The 12,940-nt window shown below is 31.2% G+C and overlaps 1 long non-coding RNA gene across 1 annotated transcript; it reads right to left on the reverse strand.

The window, feature by feature from the left end:
- Positions 1-4,498: 4,498 nt before the first annotated feature.
- LOC128182872 (uncharacterized) lies at positions 4,499-9,163 on the reverse strand. Its single transcript, XR_008243479.1, has 5 exons — positions 9,050-9,163; positions 8,420-8,481; positions 8,153-8,231; positions 4,813-4,915; positions 4,499-4,700 (listed from the first exon to the last, which is right to left on the reverse strand). It is a non-coding gene; the product is annotated as an uncharacterized LOC128182872 (long non-coding RNA).
- Positions 9,164-12,940: the final 3,777 nt, after the last annotated feature.

Consider the following 12,940-nt stretch of genomic DNA (forward strand, 5'->3'; position numbering starts at 1 on the left):
GTAAATCTTTATTGCAAAAATATGAAAAAAATAGTAATATACAATTTTTAGGTAAGTGAATCGTATATCTTGCTTTATATGGCATCGTTTTCAAAATTGTATATTTATAAATCACGTTGCAAACTTAAAAGTGGAAAATTAGCAAATAGTGAATGTAAATATATACATAAGGTTAGTTCAGGCTCCATTTCACAATTTCCAAAGTAACCAGCAAAGATACCGACAATGTTCTGGTTGTGAAGACATTTCATTTTTTTAAACAAAATGTTTACATCATAAAATCTCGCGTTTCGTAAAAATGTGCTAAAAATGAACATGCGTAACTTTAAAACAAAATTGTAAACACTAACTTTTCACATGCTTTTAATATATAATCAATTAAAATACCCCTTACTTATGATTTAGAACCCCATCAATCAAAATAAAACTAAAACATTTCAGTTCTCGTCATATCATTGCACCCTGTCTCCCGTTTGATATTTAGAAGAAAAAATATATAATTGTTTTTAAGATCGTCAATTCTAACGGTATTAATTTATAATTGATAGCATTTTGGACGAAGGGTGTAATACATTTCCACTTTTTATTCCCTTCCTCTACAAAATTAAGTCAAGATTGTTCAGTTAGCTCCCTCGGAGAAGCTTATACAGAGATGGTAATACATTGGAAAATTAAAGTTCCAAACCAGCGCATTTTTAATCAAATGTGTTCTTACGTGTTCTTAACGTCGAAGTCGAAACTGTAGATAAGCATCGATTAGATGAAAAAGATTCGAGGTATTCCGAAATTCGTGTAAAATGTGTTCCAAAAAGGTGTAAGAACAGGTTAAATAAACACATGCATGTTATGGAGACGCTTGCCTTAGTTGATATTTGGGGTTAAAAAACCATGAAATACTATTTTATTCTATGTATTAATAAATGCCATAATTATCCTTTTTTATGAGAAATTAATATCATATCATTTATTGCAAATTAATGCCACGAATGGTCCACCATATACATGGCCGGAATGTAAAAAAAGGGGGGAAATTCACTATGTAGTAGGTTTTCCGTGGGGGTAATCTGGCTATAAAAAGGGGGAAAGCCCACTATATAGTCAGCTTTCCCTGGGGGAAAAACTGCTATATAGCCATTTTTCCGGGGGGAAGAACTTTTCCGGGGGGAAAGATGGCAAGGGGGAAAAGGCACTATATAACACCGGCACAAAGACCAATACTTTTACATAGAGTGGACAGATGGCTCTAAAACATGGGAGCCACAAGAATATGTGAGACCAGACCAAGTAGCTCAGTACTTTCAGAAATACATGTCCACAAAGAAGGGACGCCTCAGAAAAAAATAAATGTTGCTTAATCAAAACAAATTTAACAATTTTAACCCCCTTATCCCTAAATAGGTCAGAGAAAGCAGTTTTGCATATATCAGATTTGAGAAAGTATTTATAAGCTTTCGGCAGACTTAAACCAGGTCTATTCAGTTTGAATGGTATCAGGTGAAATGTTATTTAACAGGTGGAAATTATGGTTTCTTATTGTTGTTAATAGTGCGAATATGTGTCTGATCAACACATTCTTTTGACTCTTTTACCATTTATTTTCCTTCTTGTGTCTTGTAGGTTTCTTTCATAGAGGTTTTAATCAACACTTTCTCACAGTCTGTGCTCTGATATGCCTATTATCCCCTGTAACCGTGATCACCTTTTTTGTAAATTTTCATTCAAATATTGCTTTTATGCTCTTCTGATAAATTAAATACTTTTTAGCTTTTATATCATGGATAGGCAAACGTTTTATTATTTTTAAGTTTTTGGTTAACTTTAAATTTGTCACTTTATTCATAATATTAGAATTGTTTGACCTTGTTACCTTTAACTTGTTTGCGTACTTGTTTGATACTGATTTATTTTTACTTATGTGTTTTGTTATTGTTTTATTAAACTGATTTGTTAATTGAAACATTTATGCAAAGTTTCTTCATTTTATTTTTCATTTCTCTTTTTATAAAATTGAACTTACCGCGCTGATATTGTTAAACCTGTAGTGAACTCTTCAATGTAATAGAGAAGTATTTTGTATCGTCATTAGGATCAGATTTATTATATAATTAGTACGATCGACTTAAGGCCCCACTTTGGGCGGCACGGGACAGTTTTTTTTATACAATTCATCGTAGCCAAGGGATGCATGTCTTCGGAACTCTGTAACTAGAATTTCCTCAGTTCCCATTCAGCACAAATAACTTTAATTCACTTTTTATAAGGCCAATCACGAATTACTGAAGTAAATTACTAGTCAAAACCTGTAAAATTCTCTACATACTGGTTTTTATGAGATTTTGACCCTTGCATATTTTTAGACCCCCCCCCCCAGCTAATTCCCTGCATAGGATTGACCTTCCGTACCGCATGTATGTTGCACTATCACATGTCAGAAACTTACCGGTGTATAGTTTACAATGTCCCATCCACCTGCTTTTCGTGTTATTTTACCTCCCGTCTGTAACTTGCAATTTCACTGTGTAAAGTCAACACAACAGTCATAGCCGCAAGTTTCGCATTTCTTCTGATTCTCGTGTACCTAACATATGGGGCCAACATATTGCATATCAATTTCAACAAGAGACATCCCTCTACCTAATGATAATCGATCATTAAAAATCATTGCATGAATTTTAGCAACACTCATAAGCCTTCAAGTACAGCGACTCTCAAATTTACAATTGTACTTTATCCGAAACTGTCCTTTGCTACCTTGGCATACTCGCCGTCAGCTATTTATTTACCCCCGCAAAGTGTGGGGGGTATATAATAATCACCTTGTCTGTCCGTCTGTCTGTCTGTTCGTCCGTCTGTCTGTTCGTCCGTCTGTCTGTGCAATCGTGTCCGGTCCATATCTTTCTTATGGAGAAACATTGGAAGTTCTTACTTCACACAAAGATTGCTTATGACCAGTTCCGGTCACGTGATGGTAATAGCCTAACGTCTTTTTTAAGCGCTCCGCAAAAATTGCCTTTTTCGTCACTTAAAAACGTTACAAAAGCTTCTAAATATTTCTACAACAGTAGAAAAGGTAGTGATTTGTATTTTGTACATGGTGTGTGATTTACAGTCTGTGAATCTTACTGGAGAGTTGTAAAATTCTTTGTGACTGTGACGAAGTTTAACCGCAAAACCGTGAGTACCTACTCATCGAACTTTCTTAGTCATTCTTTTTTTTATTTGCAATGTCCGTAAATATGGAAGGAAAGAACAAGTCAGAAAAATCAGATAAACCAGAAAAAAAGTTAGAAAAAAAGAGTGAACAGGTTTCAGACAAACGACTGGTGCAATTAAATTTACAATCGGTGTCGTCGTCTATCAAAAGCGCCCATATTTCGGACAAAAGGCCGTCCAAAGTACAAAGAACCAGTAGCTCCGATACTGAACCCATTAATACTGATGTCTTTGATGAACTTAAATCTATTCAAGAAAGTCTGTTGGAAATCCGAGCAACAATGATGAAAAAAGACGACATTAAAAATATTGTTACGGACATTGTCTCGGAAATAAAGGGGGAGCTCAAGAAAGAAATCATAACAGAGGTGATCACAGAGGTGAAGGATACACTGACAAAAGAACTCTCAACTACCGTTACTACACAGGTGAAGGACGAGTTTATCAAAGAGATATATGAAAAATCCAAAATATTCGAGTCGCGCACGAAAGAAATAGCCGACGGGATGAATTTGGATATGAATGACCTGAAGGAGAAATTTCACGAGCAGCTAGCAGAATTACGATATCTAAAAGCCAACCTACAGGAGTATAAATCGCTAACCGTGACAGCATACACTCAGGCAAACCAAAATATGCAGTACTCTCAGAAAAACAACATCAAGTTTATAGGGTGGAAGGAAAAGGCGCAGGAAGACTTGCGCTCCGACTTGATAGCCATCATGAAACAAACGACAGGCGAAACCGTAGAACCCAGCGATATCCTTGAAATACACCGTATCCCAGGGGAACAGGGAAGGATTCGCCCCGTTATTGCCAAACTGAGGAACAGTGATTCGAAAATTAAAATAATCAAACACAGATCAAAAGATGGTGTTAAAAGCCACTTTAAAATGTACGACCACATTATCCATCAGAACGCAGAACTCCTTCGACAACTGAACAAGGACGAACGGATACAAAGTTCCTGGTATTATAACGGCAAGATCTTCGCGTTAGATAACCAAGCTGTGCGACATAAATTCGACATACTTGATTCGATTGACAAGAAGCTGAAAAAACACTACAGGTTGGTAATGCGGCGGGGTGCGGAAATTCGATCGGGATCGAAGTGAACTGAACTGTGAATGTGTATTGCCTAACGAGATCGGGATCGTCATACTTAAAAAACGATGATTGTGTGTATGGTGTAGCAATTCCACCTAAAATTTAAAAATATGAAAAAAAATAATATTTCTTTGTTTTTATAATTGTGCAAATACTTGTTGATGGTATGTTAAAAATAACATTTTCATAAACATAATGATCAGAAATTAATTTTATTATAAAAGTGTAATAAACAATAGTTCAACACAAAGGGAGGTAATCCAAAGAGAAATATGAAACTTTTAGTTGAAAGGAAGGACAACTCAATTTAAGGAAAAGATCACTCTACCTTTATAGTCTGTTTCAAGGTATACCGTAGCAGTGGTCTAGATCAGTGTTATCTAAAATTATTTAAGAAATATTAATTACTTTACAATATTTAATAAACAGAAGTAATTTAGATAAGTTGCATAAAAAAAACTTATTCAATTCATTATAGGTTTTTTCACTTACATATTATGAATAAATTTCCTTCTCTTAAGTCTGATTTGAATTCTTGCTCTGTCAATTCATATAAATCTTCGTCTCTTTCACAATCGTCTTGCCAATACTGGACCTGTAATAATAATAAATTATTATCATGAATGTAGTACATTCTCTTGTAAAAACAAATTTTAAAAATACTAATTTATAATGATCAGAACAAAACACACAAATCAACACAGACAACACAACACAAAACACATAGAAAGAGGTTATTTTTTGGATGATTTTTTATTGGTTATTATTTTGCTAAATTACTTTACTTAAAAAAAGAAATATTTTAATTATATAAATTTTTTACCATCATAATGACTGTTATTAATATAAAGTTTTTATGATGCATAAAACCTTAATACATTAAATGTGGTTTTCCTATATAACGCTTATTAGATTATAAGTAGTTTATCAAAATGCAAATTTTGTACCATACCCTGCAACTTTTTACCATACCCTTTTTTTAACTTGTATTAGTTTTAGTTAAAATAAGTGTTCATTTGAAGTTTAACAGGAAATTACTTTAAATATTCCATTCTTGTACTCAATTATTTGTCCATTCCATTCTATGTTCTCTCCTTCCTCATTGGTCCACACATGGTAGAATAGTTTGGACACTAATTTTTGGGGATTGAAAGATTGTTCACCCTCTGATTTGTCTTGATTGACATGTTCAATGAGAAATTTCAAATTGTCTAAAAGTTTGTCTATATTAAACTGATGTCCCTTTTCACTGAATTTTGTGAAATTTTTAAGATTTTTATCAAGTGCGTACACGTTCTTATATAATGTGATTTGTTTTTTAATTTCACTCATTTTTTCTGATTTTTTCTTTATTTTCCCCACTTCCAGGTCCACTCTCTCCTTAGATGTCCACATACCATCATTGTGCAATACATCAACGGCATCATCAATTTTTTTCTGTTGTTTTTCTTTGGTTTTTTTCACAAAGTCTTGTTTGTCTTTAATGATCTTTAAATGTTGTTGTAACAATTGTGTTTTCTTGGTCTTGTTAACAAAAATAATATCCTTGGTTTTTTTTCGAACATCATTAATAACTTTTTCTTTCTCTTGCAATGATTTTATTTTCAGCCATTCATCAGTTTTGTTATCATTAAATATAATAGTACTTTGAAGATTAAAAACATCGTAAGTTGGTACATCATTCATTTTCTTGTCCAACTGACCCATCAGTCTTTCAACAGAGATATTATTTGAAGGACAAGATCTACATTTTTCTAAAACAACATCTGATGGATTAAAAAACTTGCCTGATGGTTGTAAAAAAGAACTAAAAAGTTTTTCACATTTAACCTTTAAAAGAGAACAAAACTTCTTTATGATGGAACAAGTGATATCGTCATTAAAACTTTCATACAAAATGTCCTCCACATCAGAACATGGTAAAGATGGACCATAAAACAGTGAAATTTCTCTCTTTAAAAGTAAATATGGATTTGTTGTACATGAATCTAAAAAATCTAACATTCTTCTATATACAGAGCCCATTGTTACAGCATTTTCAACCTCATCTGTCTTTCTCCAATAAGGCTCTGTAAAAGTTTTGCATAAAATACCCAGAGCTTTTAAAATACATAAAATAAAATTGTTTTGAAGGCCACATAAAATAAAATTTTGAACAACATTCAAAGTGCTTTTTGATGAAGACAGATAAAAAATAATATGCTTTCTTAAAAAATAAATACCTGCAGCATTGTAAAACAAAACATTAAAACGATTCCCTCTTACATTCATGATCGGTATGTTTCTAATACCTTGGTCTTTAATAAAAATTGCTACTAAAAGAGGGTCACCTGTTCCATCTTTAAAAAATAATTTTGACACACATCTAATAAGATAAAAAGTATAGGATTCTTTACAGAACAAGTTATGAAAATTGATATTAAAATCTTTTTCAAGTTTTAAAATTTCTTTAAGACATTCGTCTGAAAACTGTAAAAGTGGGTGTACAGAACACTTAAAAGAATAAAAATCTTTGTTACAATTAAAATCAGTACATTCATTCATTAAAACTTTGTTAACTTTTTCTTCAGTAAAACTTCTGTCTGTCATAAAACAAGTTACATTATTTAAAATTTCACTAGAATGTCCATCACTAATTTCATTCAGAATATCTGTTGTTGTAGAAACATAAGTATCGACCTTGCCATCACTGACTTCTCTTAAACCGGCAGTAAAAATATCGGAATCTGTAGAAAATTTTACACCATAAAAATGTCTGCCCTTCTTGGTTGTGGCATCACGCAACGTTGTCATATTTTCACAATTTAATAACTTTTCTTTTAACTGATTTTGTCCTAAAACACCCATTTCTGTTGTTAAAACAGAATTTGTACTTTTACATGGAATATCTAAAATTTTAAAATTGACAAGAGATAAAACAGCATTAATAACAGGCTTAATATGATTAATTCCGACATTATGTGACCTTAAAATATAAATAACTTCTCTTAGTTTAAAATCATAAGGTTTTCCTCTTGTACTCTCTCTAAAATTCAAAACTTTCACACCCTCTTTCTCTTTCTCTTTCTCTCAAACCTCTTTCTCACAGTATAAAACATCTAACTCCCTCTCCAAATCTTTCAATACAGTTTTAAATGTATTACATTGAACACCTTTATCTAAAAATACATTTCCTTGGTTTTCAATCTTCTCCTCCTTCACTGTCTCCTTCCTCTGTTTCTTCTCATTAATATACACTTTTTTTCTTAAGTTTCTAATGATATCGTCCTTTCTTTTTATTTTCTCACTACGTCTCTGTTTTTTTATAGCTCTAAGCTGTTCTTTTAATGAAATGATTTTCTTTTGTAGGTTTGTGATTGTAATGTTTGACTCCGTTGTTGAATGCACTGTTGATGGCTTTATTTTCGAACTGGGGTTTTCTTCAATAGGAATTTTGAATTCTTTCTTTTCAAATTCTTTATATTCGGTTGTTTTTTTTCCTTTCAGTTTTCTTAATTTTGATAATCCTCTTTTGATCTTGATATACAGGGCTTTTTTATTCACTAATTTCTTGTTAATTTTCCGGATATGACATATGTCGTTGTGAATGTCATTAATATTTCCTCCTCTCTTCTCAAATATTTCAAATACCAACTTGTGTGTTAACATTTTAACAATATGATAAAACTATATTTACCAATTATATGTTGGCTGTTTTGACAGAATTTTTTATGGAACACATGTTAGTGAGACAATAAGACAAGATACACACAGCACAAAACATAGACATAACACATACACATAACATATGAAGACACATGACATTATTCATTTTAATAGTACACGTACTTACCTTAATATAGTTGTACAACTGTATAAATGTTCACATGCACATGAACATCAGAAAAAGTCCACAGGATAAACAAGGGTATCTGAAAATGGTGTTTATAAAGAAATCAAGTTGAGTGCCAGAACTGTCACTACTTATGTATTAAGACTCAATATTTTGACTATCAGACAATGACCACTTAACCAGCTTACATAAATTTACACAAGTAAAAGTGTCATTTCAAATGTTAATTAAAATTTACAGATATGACATTGATGAATAACTATTTACCGTAAATACTGTGATCAAATCCAATGATGTACTATATAGTGAACAAATTCAATATCAACAATCTGAAATAACAATTTGAAACAGACTATGAGAAAAGGGAGATAACTCAAATTTCACAACTGTCTTTGAAATTTTACCACTTCAATGTTATTATAAAAATGTGAAACATGCATAAATGTGTTCAATATTGAATGCATTCTTATGAATGATAATTAAATTAAAAATATAAAACTAAAATTCACTTAAAATAGCACGTATCTTTACTGTTATAAGAGAATTTCGATTTTTTTAGGTCGGTATCCCATGCCACATAATTTTGTAAAATTCAGCAACAGAAATCAACACATCAAAAAACTATGGAGTTTTTACAGATTGTAGATAACATATAATAGTAACTGAAAATCGATGAAACCAATGCGTACCCTAGATGTTAAACCTCACAAAAAATAAAATTAACATTGCAGTGTAGATACTAGTTACGTTCTTTTTGTAAATACGAAAAAAATACTGTGAAATATCTGTATAAAATGCACTAAAACATTCACAACGTCCATCTCCTTATCACCGCTCATCAAGACATTAATGTCATTGTCCAATTCTTTTCTAAAATGAAAAAAAATAAAATGGTACCTGACGTTGTCATCCGATGTGGTCAAGATGGCCGATTTTGCACAATTTTACTGTATATTGGAGTTATCGTCCTTTGAAAAAATGGCGTCTACTGGAAACGCTATATGGTGTGTGAATGTGTGTTTATGTATTTGTCAAATGATAGTCTGGTAAGTGGTTACTTGCTTAATTTTAAATTGTCATTTTTATTTACTTTCTGTTTCTTCACAATTTTCCTAGGATACCACAGTCGGGTAATATTACAATAGCAACGGTGAACTGCCAGGGGCTAGCAACTTTTAACAAACGTCAAGATGTTTTAAATTATTATAAACAAAAACAATACTCTATTATTTGTTTTCAGGACACTCATTTTATACATGAAAACGAACCATTTATTGAATCCCAGTGGGGATACAAATGCGTTTTTAATTCATATTTGTCAAATTCAAGAGATGTCTGCATACTTTTTAACAACAATTTTGAATTCAAAATCCTAAGAGTAAAAAAGGACACAGATGGTAACTTGCTTGCATTGGATCTAATCATTGAAGAAAACAAAGTAACACTTATCAATATATATGGGCCTAATATTGACACCCCTAGTTTTTATGAAAATGTAAGAGATATTTTCTTAGAATTTGACAATGATTATTTCATACTGTGTGGTGATTTTAATCTAACTCTAAATCCTTCGCTTGATACTTGTAATTACACTGGAATTAATAACCCTAAGGCTCGTAGTAAAGTCTTAGAAATTATGGAAGATTTGCAACTTATCGATTACTATAGAGTTCTAAATCCAGACAAAAAAGTTTACACATGGCGTAAGAAAAATCCTTTGAAACAAAGTCGTCTTGATATTTTTCTTATTTCTGATAGTCTTTCAAATTTAGTTGAAAACTGTTCCATTAAGCCGGGTTACAGGTGTGATCACTCCATTGTTTTGCTTGAGATAAAATTTAATCCCTTCACCAAAGGGTGTGGGCTTATTCTCTTCTGTCAGACAAAGAATATGTAATAAAAGTTCAAGAAACTATTCAGTCAATTAGTAAACAATATCTAGATAATATAGAGAGTTGTGATTTTCAATGTAAAAATGGTATTGATGAAAGTCTTTTTTTTTAGGTGCTAATGATGGAAATAAGGGGGGTGACTATTTCTTATTCAACATATAGAAAAAAGGTCAGAAATAACACTGAAAAAAATCTTCTCCAGGAAATAGAATGTATGGAATCAGATTCTACTATTGATATTAATATTTTGGATGAAAAAAAAAGTGCTCTTGAAAAGCTACGCAAGGAAAAGTTGTTTGGACATATGATAAGGTCTCGTGCCCATTGGATGGAGGAAGGCGAAAAACCTTCAAAATATTTTTGCAATTTGGAATCTAGAAATTATATAAGCAAAACAATAAAAAAAAATTGAAGTTGAGGGTATTGGAAGGGTATATGAGCAAGAAAAAATACTAGATTATGTAAAGAAGTACTATGAAAATTTATATGCAAGTGAGGACACAAATTTAGTAAGGATTGATTTAGATAATATTATTTTTAATTACAATTCACCTAAGTTAGAAAATGAGTTGTCAAATGGTCTAGAAGATGTTTTTTTTAGAAAAAGAGGTATTAAATGTCATAAAACATATGAAGAACAACAAATCTCCTGGGAGTGATTGGTACACTGCTGAATTTTTTAAATTTTTTTGGAAAGATATTAAAAATTTTGTTGTACGAGCCATTAACTGTATATTTTTGAAGAAGGAACTCCCCATCTCACAGAGACTTGGAATTATCTCATGTCTACCTAAAGGTGATAAGTCTAGACAGTTTTTAAAAGACTGGCGACCAATTACTCTTTTAAATGTTTTGTACAAGATTATTTCAGTATTATTTCAGAAAGTATTAGATTATTTAATATCTGATACACAGTCTGGATTTATGAAGGGAAGATACATTGGGGAAAATACCAGATTAATATATGACCTGTTATCTTACACTGAGTTTAAAAACATACCTGGTCTTTTAATTCTTATAGATTTTGAAAAGGCTTTTGATTCTATGTCGTGGTCATTCATATACCAAGTCCTTAAATATTTTGGCTTTGGAGAAAATATTATTCAGTGGATTAAGATTTTAAATACAAACTTCCATGCTGCTATTTTACAGTGCGGCCATTTATCACAACAGTTTGTTGTACAAAGGGGATGCAGGCAAGGAGACCCTGTTGCTCCATATTTATTTATCATGTGTGCAGAAATTTTAGCAATAATGATTAAACAAAACAAAGATATTAAAGGTATTTTTATTAATGATATTGAACATAAGATATCACAATATGCAGATGACACTTCACTAGTCCTTGATGGTTCACCAAAATCTCTTTTTGCAGCTCTTGAAACCATAGAATTTTTTTCTAGTTTTTCTGGTCTTAAAATAAATACATTTAAGACAAAGATTATTTGGATTGGATCAAAAAAAATTTCAGATCAGGTTTATCATCACACAAGATGGAAATTGGATTGGGGGTCAACAACATTCAACCTTTTAGGAATTCAGTTCTCAGTAAATCTTCATAATATTGTCGATATGAATTATAATTTACAAATTCCAAAAATTATAGCTATGGTAGAGCAATGGAAACGACGAATTCTTACTCCCATTGGTAGAATTACTGTTATTAAAAGTTTGCTCATACCGAAACTAAATCATTTATTCATTTCACTACCAAATCCAAAGAAAGAAACAATTTCATACCTTAATAAAATTTTGTTTGAATTTCTGTGGAAATCTAAGATTGATAAAGTTAAGAGGTCAGTCATTACACAGGACTATTCATCAGGAGGGTTGAAAATGGTTAACATTAACAATTTTATAATATCTCTCAAATGTTCATGGATAAAAAGGCTTACAAAATCACACAAACCATGGATGGATTTTTTATTTACCATTTATGGAAATGAGTTTTTACAGAATTTGTTCGATTTTGGTGATAGTTTTGTAATTGAATGTTTACACAAGGTAAACAATGATTTTTGGAAAGATGTGTTAAATTCATGGTTATGTTTTATTATTACCTATATTGATCACCCAAAGGCAAAAGATAATCTTTTAAATTCTCCGTTGTGGTACAATTCAAAAATACTCATAGCAAATAAATATGTTTTCATAAAAACCTGGTACAAGAATGGTGTAAAGGTCATACAAGATTTTTATGATGAAAATTGTAATTTTTTAAGTTATGAAGAATTTAAATGTAAATACAATCTCAAGAATATATGTATAATGCAATACAACAGTGTTAAATCAGCAATTTTTAAGTTTTTTAAAATGTCTAACATTGACAGGACTTCTGTTCAAAGAAATCCTAATCCATGTATACCATTTTTTTTCCAAACAATCATACTCCATGAAAAGTGTACAAAAATTATTTACAATGTTTTGAACGAAAATATGGTTGTTCCAATTGCTGTAACCAGATGGAAAACAGATCTGGTTGATTATAATGTTGAAGATCTTACTGTATATGATATTTTTAAGATTTGTTTTAAAACTACCAAAGATTCTTCTGTACAATGGCTTCAATTTAGAATTTTACACAAAATTCTTCCAGTTGGATACTACCTTAAAAAAATCAATATTAAAAATACTGACACATGTGGGTTTTGTAAAAACAATGTGGAAACAATAATACATGTTTTTATTTCCTGTGAGAAAATACATACCCTGTGGAGTGAACTTAGTTTATACATTTATAGAAAGACCTCTGAAAGAATTGGATTTAATATGTCTAATATTATACTTGGCCAACTTCCATTGTCATTTCATAACAAAGTAATTAATTTTATAATTCTGTATATGAAACAATATATTTTTTGTTGTCTTATGTCAAATAAGACACCATGTCTGATTG

Source organism: Crassostrea angulata, chromosome 5, assembly GCF_025612915.1.
Source record: "Crassostrea angulata isolate pt1a10 chromosome 5, ASM2561291v2, whole genome shotgun sequence".
NCBI lineage: Eukaryota > Metazoa > Mollusca > Bivalvia > Ostreida > Ostreidae > Magallana > Magallana angulata.